At 39.0% G+C, this 12,317-nt stretch overlaps 1 long non-coding RNA gene across 1 annotated transcript; it reads left to right on the top strand.

The window, feature by feature from the left end:
- The first annotated feature begins 5,473 nt into the window (after window positions 1-5,473).
- On the top strand, window positions 5,474-7,608 carry LOC120434721. Its single transcript, XR_005609305.1, has 4 exons — window positions 5,474-6,339; window positions 6,645-6,733; window positions 6,819-6,860; window positions 7,139-7,608. It is a non-coding gene; the product is annotated as an uncharacterized LOC120434721 (long non-coding RNA).
- Window positions 7,609-12,317: the final 4,709 nt, after the last annotated feature.

Raw genomic sequence — 12,317 nt, 5'->3', positions numbered from 1 at the left:
TGAAAGATCTGCAGAAATAAAGTATTTGTTAAGCAACAATACAAAGTAAAGTGAAAAGGTTGTGGGTAAAATTGACTAAAAGACAATATTAATTCCCAAAACAGGGATAATGAGTAAACAGGGATCGCAGGCACCTTATTGGATCCTCATCCTAATGAAAGTAAGACCAAAAGTTACATAGATTGGAAATAGAGCTGACTGAAGTAAAAAATAAAACAAAGGATAAACCAAACTAGAGCTTAATTAAAACATATCCAAACTAATAATAGCAAGAATAACCACTACAAATTAATACAAATAATAATAAAACGTAGCTGGGATAAAACCCCAGCCTAAAATAAATGGAGGGAAATTAAATAAATCACACAAAAAATAATAAATGAAATGGGGAGATTTGTGTGGTGTGTGGCAAATATAGGAGGGAGTGGTGATGATCTAAGAACATCTAAACATCTTAATAAGGAAGGAGAGATAGAAATCAAATAAATAAGAACATGTTTGGGTTAGAAAGAAGTAAAGAGAGTCAAAGCAGCATCCATAAATACATCTCAATAAAATGCAGGAGTTGTAGAAGAGTTCTAATAACGTCTCAGAGCTTGCATGTGAAATATATATTAAAGTTTGGTTATCACTCACCAAAGAGGAGTGCGAGCGTAGTAAATAATGAAGTTTTGTCTGTTCTAGAGAGTTCTGCTCTCACCAAAAAGCATGCAGAGAGTGCAAGAGGCACCTGAGTAATATGATGTGAAATAAACGAGTGTTGGAAAAAGTTTCTGTCAAGCTTAGAGGAGTTCAAAATAAATGGGCTGACATGTGGGGTGAAGTGGTAGTGAGGACAAATATGAACAAATTGACATAAAGAGACACCTGCTATAGATCTGTCTAAAATGCTGCCGTCACAGATAAGCAGTTGGGAAGAGAAAAGAAGGTAGATGGGGTTAAAATACAACCAACTGGTATACTGAGCATAATAGCTAAAATCACTGGATGGAAAACAGAGAGTTGAAATAGGGGAGTTTTTTCGCATATGGTGGTTTAATAAGTAAGAGATTGTGGACTTAATAATTTAAAGTAAAATTTAGGGCCCATGTCAGTGAAGACGCTTAAACAAGTGATCAAATGCTGAGTAGTAGGAACAAAAAAACAAAAAGAAATGTAAAAAGAATAGTGCCCATTAGAGTGAGGAACATAAAGAAAGAAAATCCAAATATAAGAAAAAAATATTAGATGAACATCTGTGAGGAAAATGATAAGGCAACTATTAAAATAAGAACAGGGGAAGTAAGACATAAATGAGTGAAAGAGGAACGTAATACATTAGAGTAGAGAAGTAGTGGAAAAAAGATAATAACACAATTCAGTGAGTAAACGAAAAGCTTAAATATAATAATAACTGACTAGAGTGTAATGTTAATAGATAATATAACAGTAATTAGAAAGATGTAATAAATAATGTCATTAAGTGTAATATTACAGTAAGTGGAAGCGTAGCAATGAATGCAAAGTGATTACACTTGAGGACTTTCTTTCTTTTGAGAAAAAGACTATTTGGCTGGGAAAAGAAATAGAAATAAACGTGATGGGATGCATGGCTGGTTAACCTGCAGCTGTGGATCATAGAATTGCTGATCAAAAAAAGGAAAAGGCATGGTTAGATGTTGTATGGGGGAAAGGATTAAAGAAGGGATCTTTGGTGTCTAAAACACTTGCCTTGATACTGGTCAGAATGTGTGTAATCCTTCTTCTGATATTTCAGGAATCAGGGTTTTGAATAGTGACAGGGTTGATCCCACAGCGGCATCTTGTCACTTACAGGAAAGTTGAGCAGAAAAACCTAAAAACTGTTTTATAACAATAAATATAAGTATGATAATAAACCCTTATGATCTTGTTTTAATCTTACAAGAAAAATAAAGAAGCAAATATAGATAAATCTGTGCTGCCAGTAAGAAACACAACCCTCCTTCTATAAGCAGTGTGCATCATGCAAGGGGGAGATACACGAGAGCCGGGTTTGGAGGGGAGGATATAGCCTTTGTTCCAGCAAAGGTTAGTAATTAGAAAGAAAACATGTGAATCTAAAATGTAAAAAGGAAAAATCAAATGAGGAGCCTTTGTATTTAAAAAAATATACTACAAAAGTGATTTTGGCTCAGAAGAGGAGAAGAAAATATGAGAAAGTCAGAGATGTAGGAAGTCAGATAAAGGAGCTGAAGAGTGTGTGGGTGATTAGACAAGTGGGACAAAGAAAGCTGTGAGTGAGAGGAAAGGAAGGCAAAAGAAAAAAGTGGAGCAAATGAAAACAGTTACTCACTAACTGATGTATGCACATACTCGAAACAACAACTCTCCTGCTATGAAAAAAAGAAGAAATAACTCCTTAGAGATGGAGAAGCTCACCAGATGAAGGGGAGAAACACAGATCACCAGTGAAAGACAGCAGGTCAAGAGCCCGTGGAAGAGAGCAACACTGGCACTGCGAAGGGCTACGTCACTGATGAGGCCTGCACAAAGGTGGAGAGGAGGAGTCGGCCAGATGATGACGTCTAATGGTTGACATGGATAAAAGCCCAGGAACTCCAGAGAGGGGCGTCCAAGGGAAGATCCACAACTCATGAAAGAGAGAGATAGAGGGTGCTCTATCTCCTCGAGTCTAATGAAAGACTATATCTGCAGAGGGCTGGAAAACTGTATTAAAACACACCTTTAGTCAGCTGACATACTCATTAATCTGCTGAGGAGCGACAACCAGTGGCCTCTAAAAAGCAACATCGTCTGCATCTGGGATGTTCCCTGTGTGGATGTTCCTGGAGAACTCCGAGAGGAATGTGGGCAGTACCATTACAACAAGGAATTTACTGCCAAGAGAAATCTTCAGTACATGGACTGTGACTGATACCAGAGTACCTAACTATCCATGATATGTGCAGTGAACAACATGAAGCAGCTGCATCAGTAATGCTCCCAACAAACTAATAAGTTTAAAGCCCTGGGCTCCACCCCTCGTGTTACTCTCCCAGTAGGAAAAGAACATAATTAATAGCAGTTAGACCACATGTACCCATTAGACAGGAAATCATTAAAAACATATTCATTATTAACACTCTGACATTAGAATAATATTGAATGTTTAGGAAAAGTTTAATAGATAAAGGGTGCAGACGTGACTCTTATTGACACTAGGAACCCCAGTTAAGGCATGGGATAGATAAGTTAGTATAGCTGTATGAACTAAACTTAGAGAAGTTAATTATCCAGAAATGACACCTATTGAGCACTGCATTATGGAAGGGATGAAACTTACACATTTACTAAAGGCTGTGGTACTGATGAAACTCGGGATCCCTGGTAATGCGCTACTTTCTAAAGAAAAGAGAAATTGAGACATCTGCTGTTTCTGACCCTGGTACACTGCTCTTGGGTCTGACATTACATTAGATTAGATTAGATTAGATAAAACTTTATTAATCCCTTGGGTGGGTTCCTCTGGGAAATTCGGTTTCCAATAGCACAACACCGACAGAAGTTACAGAATGTGAGCAGAATACCATATATACACATATATAAATACAGAGACATATATAAATAAAGAGTATACAAAAGGGATAAATAGAATAAATAGGAATAAGAATACAAGGGAATTGCACATTTCAAGTCTATTGCACCGTTGGATATTAACAAAAAGTATTGCACAGTGAAAAGGCACTACAGCTTAGTTGTCCCCCCGTCCTTTGTCCTCCTGTTTCCCCTCCCTCTCCCCTCCAGAGAGGAGTTAAACAGTCTGATGGCGTGTGGGACAAATGAGTTTTTAAGTCTGTTGGTTCTTGACTTTGGGAGAAGCAACCTGTCACTGAACAGACTCCTCTGGTTGTTTATGGCTGTGTGCAGAGGATGCCCAGCATTGTCCATAATGTCCAGCAATTCTTTTTAGTTTTTAGTGTCCTTTTCTCTGCCACTGTCACCAGAGTGTCCAGCTTCATGCCGACCACAGAGCCAGCCTTCCTGATCAGTTTTTCCAGCCTGGATGAGTCCTTCTTTGCTGTGCTGCTCCCCCAGCACACCACAGCATAGAAAAGTTAGAAAGACAAATAATACATTTCCAATTTTAATTGGAACTTAATTTGATAAGTCCATAATGTATTTGACAGAAAGATCAATCAAATAGTTAACAGATAATTACCGTCCATCAGTAGCCGGCTGCTGATTTTCTGCCATTCTCTTAAAAAGAATCTTGACAAGTACTAGAAGTGCATATCTCTGGAGAGGCAGACTTTGCTGAATGTTAATAATAGAGGATACATATGACACAGAGCACTCTGGGTCAAGGCAACACCTACAAAGACCTGGTAAGTGTGTCAGTTGTGTGGCTGTGCTTGTGCTTGTTGCATATGTGTGAGGCCTACGTGCAGGAATTCCCCCAAATACTGAGCTGCAAGAGTCTTAGTGTTAAATGCATTTAAATACAGTAATTTTATCCTAGATCCTAATATTTATTATTGAGAATGTATTCTTTGGTGCTTTTAGCCCAATGCTACATGTTATGGAGGTTTTACAGTAGAAATATACAGAAGAATATACATCAGTAAAAACACAAATATATAGAGATGCCAATGTATTTGCTGCCCTTGTTTATTATTTATTGTGATTATTTAGTTTAAAGTAAGATCTTTCCTTCCATCTCTTTCAACATCTTGCAAAGTGTTGCAAACAGAAACACTTGTGTGCAACTCCATATCACAGTAGTGAGCAGAGCAGTGCTAGGCAGCTGATGTATATTTCATTGTAAATGTGTTAATAATTTCATTTTTAAATGCTTTCCTGTGATTATTTTCACTTTGGCTTGAAATAAAATGTCTCCCTCTGCTGTAACCACAGCTTACTGCAATTTTTGCATGCTTGTATATTTCAACGATAAACAACGATAGTATTCAGGAAGAAAACCAAACATTGCATACATTTTTTTTATCATAACTCTGGTTTTACGTGGCCTATCAACACAATTTAAAAACTGGTATAAAGTCCACACTTTTTCCGTCAATTGTTCCGTCTGTCCTGCTCACATCTCCAATGGTTGTACACGTTGTCATTAACGTGGCTTCACTCCTCATCAGCCACGCTGTTTTTCTAGCTAAAACACCGGTGTTGGCACATAAGGACTAAGGAGGCTGTCATAGCCTGTCAACGACGTTGATTAGCTCGGTATATACGAATGTGAATCGAGTGATTGGCTGGATTATGGGATAAGGTGGCATCGTTCTAATCCCATACGGGAGCAGCCAGTCACTTACTGGCTAACACTGCAAAACAGAATTGTTAAAGTTTTAATTTTTATTTCAATTCAGGTTAGATTTTTTTTGTGCGCAACGCAGATTTTTTGTGCGTAGAGACCGTGCCAGCAGTGCGCAATTGCGCACGCGCGCAGCTTAGAGGGAACATCGGAAGACTGAGGGCTATTTCTTTCTTTTTTACAATACTGGATTTAGATTTATTTTACTTTCTTATAATAACCTTATTACAGACATAATAAAATGAGCTTTGTCATCGCACGAGATTTGAACCTTTAAGATTATCTGATTATCCTATTGCTTGTAACCTAGCAAAGTATCGATGTCCGTGCAAAGAATTTCATACATGCACACGCCGCCGACTCAACTCAATATAACCCTGAGTAAAAAAGAAAACAAAAACAAAAAACACAGCACACATATTCAGGTATCGGTCCTATTTAGTGTCCCAAATAATTTTATTAAAACAATTTCACCCCTGATGAGGTATTTTGGTTTTGTGCAGCCACTCCTTCTCAGACCAAAGTTAAGTGAGGTAAAGAGCTTTTCTTCATTTTTGAGATGTACTTTTACAACAAGGAAGCAGGTCTTCACATTAGCAGAAATGCTCAATAGACAGAAAAACAGAACCCTAAAAGAAAATTACCCTGAGATTAAGGGAAACGGCCTTGTTTTACGCACACCACGGGTCAAGAAGGAGTCAGACGACCGACAATAGGATCGCTTCATCCCGGTCAATTACCTCCGAGAGCTCGGGATGCTTCAACTCCCTCTGTCGGGTACCATAAGCGTATAAGAAAAAACCCCCGGAGAATTTACAACTTTTTAAAAGAGAGAGAGAGAGCGAGAGAGAGAGAGAGAGAGAGAGCAAATCGATCAAACTTTTCTACAGCACGTTATACCACTCCGGGTCGAGAGGAGCGATATAGCATGGACCGGTTGAATGACTATGTCGGATCGAAGCATGACCGAAAGCGTGGCAGGGATTTTCCCTTTGAACTTCTTCCTGTTCCATGATTAACCTCCAACTGTTAAATGTTTCCTCAATATTGCTGTAAGTAACAACAAAGTTAGTTTTTTAGGATCAGACAGGGGTCCAGTCCCAAAACTTTCCTTACACATGCCCACAGACTTGAGCTGTCACTGAATTAGCATCTGTGGGACAAATAAGCTTCAGGGACTGACTTGCCTTTTAGAACCGACCTTACGAGGCCTTTAGAGGCCTTTTGATTTTTACCCAAAGAGAAATTTGATCCTTACAAACTAATATCAGATAAAACAAAAAACAAAAACATGATACTGTTTAGTTGTGATGAACAGTAACCACTTACCTCAACTTTGATGGGTTTTTTTTCTCAGCTATTTATTCTGCACAGAGCGTTTCCGGTGTGGCTCATGCAAAAGAGAATTGCAACAACACAGCATGTTTCTCTTCTCCCTTTCACACAGTAAGTATGTCTGTTGTAGACTGCGCTTTATAAATGTCTCTTTGATTATTCAATCAGTCTTTGAAAACTTTATCGTCATCACCAGCATGCTTTGTACCTCAGGCTCATCAGAGACAATCGTATCCAGGTAAAATAATTTTCTTTAATCTACACACTTTTAGGAATTAATTAGCTAATTTCATGGATAATTTCAGTGACTGAATTATTGCCGGTCATTCGTACATTTACTTTATTATATAAAATATGTAAATTAAATCTCTTTGAAACTTTTAGAATCTAATCTGTTGGTTTCTTTTTTTCATAGCATTTTATCAAAGTGTTGTCTGCTACAAAGTTAAAAGTATTGTACTAGTAGTAATATACCATCCACTATCTCCTGCTTGCATATTTCTGAAAACATGTTAGTGGTGTGGTGGCCATGGATTGAGCCAGCCCTGCAAACCCTGTGGATGGACGATGCAGTGGACAGTGGGAGGAAGCATCCTGAAGCTCTCTTTGCAGACCACTGTGTGTGATTCTCCACTCGCCGACCAGAAAAGACAAACGGCAGGTCTCAGTTGCAGCACCTCATCCATCCATGTCTGATCTTGCACCGGCAGATTCAGCAACACAGCCAGAGACTTCCTGTAATCTATTACAGTTGTTAAAAAAAAAACGGTCCAGGAACAGGTCACTCAGGTTGATCCTGTATAAACAACTGATATTGTTTTTCCTTCTTTAAATATTGTTGGCTTATTAGAAATATTCTTGTTCAATTGTTGTTGTTATTTACTTTATTGCCATCAAATAAATATCCATGTAAAATTGTCCAAAGTTAGCATTATGTTCATACATGTTAAAAATACCTGAAAATAAAATGAGTTCAGTGACAGTTAGTGTTTGTTGTAGTCAATTTATTAATAACAAAAAAACTTTTAAACTAATGCAACACATATAACAATGTCACAAAATATTCAAATAAATACATTTCTTAATGCATAACTGATTTTGGATCTGATCTTTCAAGAAGTGAAAGTCTGTCCATCCTCTCACTGATCGAATCGATCGATTCGGGACCTTGTGAATCTGAATCGAAGCCCAACTCGTCTCCACCAAACGCGAGCTCAATAATGGCCACAGTGAGCGTGTGAGCAACTATTTGCCTGCGCTACTGTGCATGTATGAAGTGGACCGACTTGTGATCAGGCACACATGAGGCCGACCGGCTGAGAATACTGAAATCAAAGGAAATGAAACTCTTCTGTCTGGTGAAATGTTATACTTACCAAATCATGCTCCCTGGCCTTATATCCTTTGCAGGTGGAACTGGACCCAGTTGTGAAAACCAATGATTTCGTTCCTGATTTTGTCTGGCCAACAAAGAGTCCAGGCTGGTGATGATCAATTTAAGAACAGAAACACACACTTCTTACCAAAGAAATGAATATTATTTTACAGTGTTGCTGAATCACATGGACGAATTTAACACCTGGACACAGTTATAGCGTGATGACTGGCAGGAGGAGATCTCACCCTGTGTTTCTCTGCCTGTGGTAGAGGTGGAACCAGATCAAGTGGCGCAGATTCTTGAACAGCCTCAAGTCAGAGCTGGATTGACCTTTTGTCACCAGGTACTGATGAGCCCGCTGTGGAGAAACATCACTGATGATGTTCATGAATCCCCAGCTGACTCTGGTAACCTTAATACAGCACAGAAAAAATGTCACCATAATAATTTTATGTTGTTATTATTGTGATAATAACATAAACAGATGAATCAATGTCATTATCTTTGATGTTTTACACTTAACATAATTAAAAAAAACATGAGTATAAAAGGTGTTAAAACTCTGATGCCATCTTGGAATACTGCACTTTGCTCATGTCATTACAGCATTTCTCTCTTTCTAATCATACATCTAGATGTTATGTCAACACACATTTAATCTACATTATAAGAGTGCCTTTGTGATAAATGTGTCTTTCATTCTTGAATTAAATGGTTAAATATTTAATCTAACTAAACCCTAAAGATGGAGTCAGAAGACAACAGTCACCTGAAGGGGCTGAAAATTGTAAAGACCCTACAGAACAATCAGTAAATGTGAGTAAATCTGTGATTCTGTGAGTAACACACTGGGTTCAGTTTGGAGGTTGAACTCTCACTCACCAGGCCGACAGCCGTCTGTGCCACAGTTAAACTCATGCAGTGCTAATTTAAAAACTCTCAAATATTTTGGACAATTTATATTTTTCTATCACAAAACATACAAGTCTTCATTGAAGTAAACACACAGAGCAGTAGTGGATTTTTTTTTAAATATTATTTTTCTTTATTTTGATTTGCTGCTAACTGCATTGGTTCTATTTGTAGTTTTGTAGTAGGGAGCACTACAAAACTACAAATAAAAAAAAAATCAATTAACAAATTTTGTGCTCTCTACTATCAGAACCCCTCACTTGAATTTTTGTTTTTCAGTTTAAGCCAATTAAATTCAATCCAAAAATTCAACCCCAACAATCAAGTGATCCCCTATGAGCAAGCACAAGGCAACGGTGGACAGGAAAAACTCCCTTTAACAGGAAGAAACCTGTGACAGAACCAGGCTCAGGAGGGCAGTCTTCTGTCATGACTGGTTGGGAGATGAGGGCAAAATAAAATTGAACATAAAGGAGAGCACAGTATAGTTATGACAGGTTGTGGACCGTGGCTGGAAAACATTATTACTGTTTTCAAAAGGCACCCGGTCGACATCCACAATTACAGTAGGGCTGGAATGGATAATAAGGATAATCCCACAGAGGACGGACATTCACTTCAGCTGAAAATATTTGAGACGGCCCAGCAAGCTGCAGGAACAACAACGGCTGCTGTGACAAGACCTAGACCTACTTTAAGTGCGAGTTTGGCACCAGCACGCCACCAACTACTAGTCTGAGCCTCATCAGGAGGTGGTTCTGTGACAGGAGTGTTATGTTCCTCATGTTCAGCTGCACGTGTAATTATTAAACGCTGTGATACTTCCGCTTTGATCACAAGGTTGTTTAAAGCACTCCTGATTTTCGCATTCTCTTCCTTTAGTTCATTTACCCCCCTTTCAATGTTGTCCAGCTTAGTGATAATCATTCTGTTCTGCTCCACGAGAAACCCTTCACACTGACCTATTCTTCTCTCGATTGACTCAAACGTTCTGTGCAACTGCTGCAGAGACTCATGGCATCTGGCAGCACAACGGCACCGACCACTAGTGTGAGCCTCGTCACGATATGGTTCTGCGAAGGAAGTCTCACGTTCAGTTGCGTTTTGATTTGCCACTTGGATCTCAAGATTATGTATAGTTTCCCTGAGAGTCCTGTTCTCTTTCTCTAATTGACACATCTTACTGTTAGCCTTGGCCAGCTTTACAATGAGAAGCGCTCTCTCTCGCAGTTGATGTGATTCCTCTGTATTATCTCTGTCCGTAGGTGAATTATTTAATGTTTCCTCTGACATTTCTTTAACAGTATAAAAGCACAGTGTCAAAAGAAAAAAACTTTGTATGAATTGTATGAATGTAAAAGTATTATCTTTGTCAAAGACAACTCGCTTTGCAAAACGACTCGCTGTTTCTGAAGCCGCACGAAGGTAAGTAAACTGTGTTAAAGCACCTGTATTTATGGATTCATGTGGCAGAGATGGTGACGTCGACTGCTACGTCACAGTCTCTCCTTTGAGTAGATCAAAGCATCAAAGAAGCGGTCAGTGTCATTCCGCGCATGCTCAGATCATGCGTATTGAAATGAACGGGATATTTATTTATTCATTTTAAATACCTTGCTATATAACAAAGGCGACTGCGCACTAAAAGGACGAGGAGAGTTCAAAATAGGGCTGTTCGATACAACGACACATATCGGATGACGATATGAAAAAGTCTATCGTTTCATATTACGGCAATATTTTTTCATCGTTTTTATGGTCACTGTAGTATTAATTTCCAAACGGCGCCCCATACTCTTTCGCTTATATTTAATATAACCACACTCCGGACGGACAAGCGACTGCTGTTATGCGTTGTCGTTAGCAACAACGACGGTAAAACCATACGCTGGGGCAAGAGGGGGAGATTACCCACAAACTGAATATGGACAAGATTTACTACGGCAGCGGAAGAATCCGCTGGAAAAGGCACAAGATAAATGACAGGTTTCACGTCTCACCCCCTCATTGCCTCCGTCCACTGCAGGCTCACACAGCACTCGGCAGAGAACTCCCCCGGAAACATCCACGCAGCGCATCTTGCTACCACCTTCAAGTTGTACTCAAGTTTATAAAGAACCCATGTCAAAGTATTGTGGTTAAGTTAAATCCAATTTATTAACCTACCTCTGAGATGAAGTACAGTCTCTGTTAATTTGAGTTTCCATGAAACCGCGATAAACAGGTATTTGCGGGGGGTTTTAAAATTACTATAACCCTTTTTAGTTTAGTAAATATTGGCTATATTGAGAGGTCTTATTTTATTCTTACTTAATTTTTCTAATTTATTTGAATTATGCCCTCCAATTAAGATAGATTTTATGTTGTTGGTAAAGATCTGGATGGTTATTTCATTTTATTCTTCGGCTACGTCCACACGTACACGGGTATTTTTGAAAACGGAGATTTTCCGTTTTCGTTTTAAAAAATAATCCCGTCCACACGTAAACGCAGAAATGAAGGAAAACGCTGCTAGGAACATGCCAACGCAACAGGTGGCGATATATTCCTAACCATGTAGAAATGTTGGCCAATCAGAAGTCTAGAAGCCTCGGTAGGAAATAGTAAACAAAGATGGGGCATAGAAGCAGAACCGAGTCCTATGTGTGGAGGGACAGTAACTGTGTGTGTATATGTAAGCATTTAAACACTGCAGAGAGTACAATTAACAGTATTGTAGAAATTCATTTCACCGAAACAATAACGTGGCGCACAGTGTGACGTCAAAAAAGGCGCACACCTTTGACGCTGCGTTTTCTCCGTTTTTCTCGTCCACACGTAAATGCAAAAACGGAGTTTTCGGAAATATCCACCCTGGCAGGCGTTTTTAAAAATCTCCGTTTTCAGTGACCGAAAACGCCGTTTACGTGTGGACGAAAGGTGCAAACGCATAGAAAAATCTCCGTTTTCAAAGATACCCGGGTACGTGTGGGTGTTATTGTTGGTTTCAAATATATTCGATATAGCCTATCCAATTAAGTTAAATGTCATGTTTTTAGTTGTTAGAATCAAATCACAAAACAACAATCCAAAGGGGAGGACACGGGGCCGCAGCATATGTGCCCCACCATCTTAACATTTCACTCGGATCAGCCACAGGAAAAAGCTAAATTCTTGGCAAAAACTTAAATCCTACGGTGGCCCTGAGAGGCCAAACGGACTGCAACTTCAGAAAACACTTGCAAAAAGAAAAATGCTTGAAAAAAGAAAAACGCTGCAAAAAGAAAAACGCTGCAAAAGCACACAAGACACAACGGAAATGTTTCTGGGGAGACAATAACCCGACGGACCAGTTGCACGAACCAAAACATGCTAACAAGTGTACTGGGACTGGGAGACACTTCAAAGAAGTGGAACCGGGGCGGC

Source organism: Oreochromis aureus, linkage group 19 (assembly GCF_013358895.1).
Source record: "Oreochromis aureus strain Israel breed Guangdong linkage group 19, ZZ_aureus, whole genome shotgun sequence".
Classification (NCBI taxonomy): domain Eukaryota; kingdom Metazoa; phylum Chordata; class Actinopteri; order Cichliformes; family Cichlidae; genus Oreochromis; species Oreochromis aureus.
This window is presented reverse-complemented; position numbering and strand designations above follow the sequence as displayed.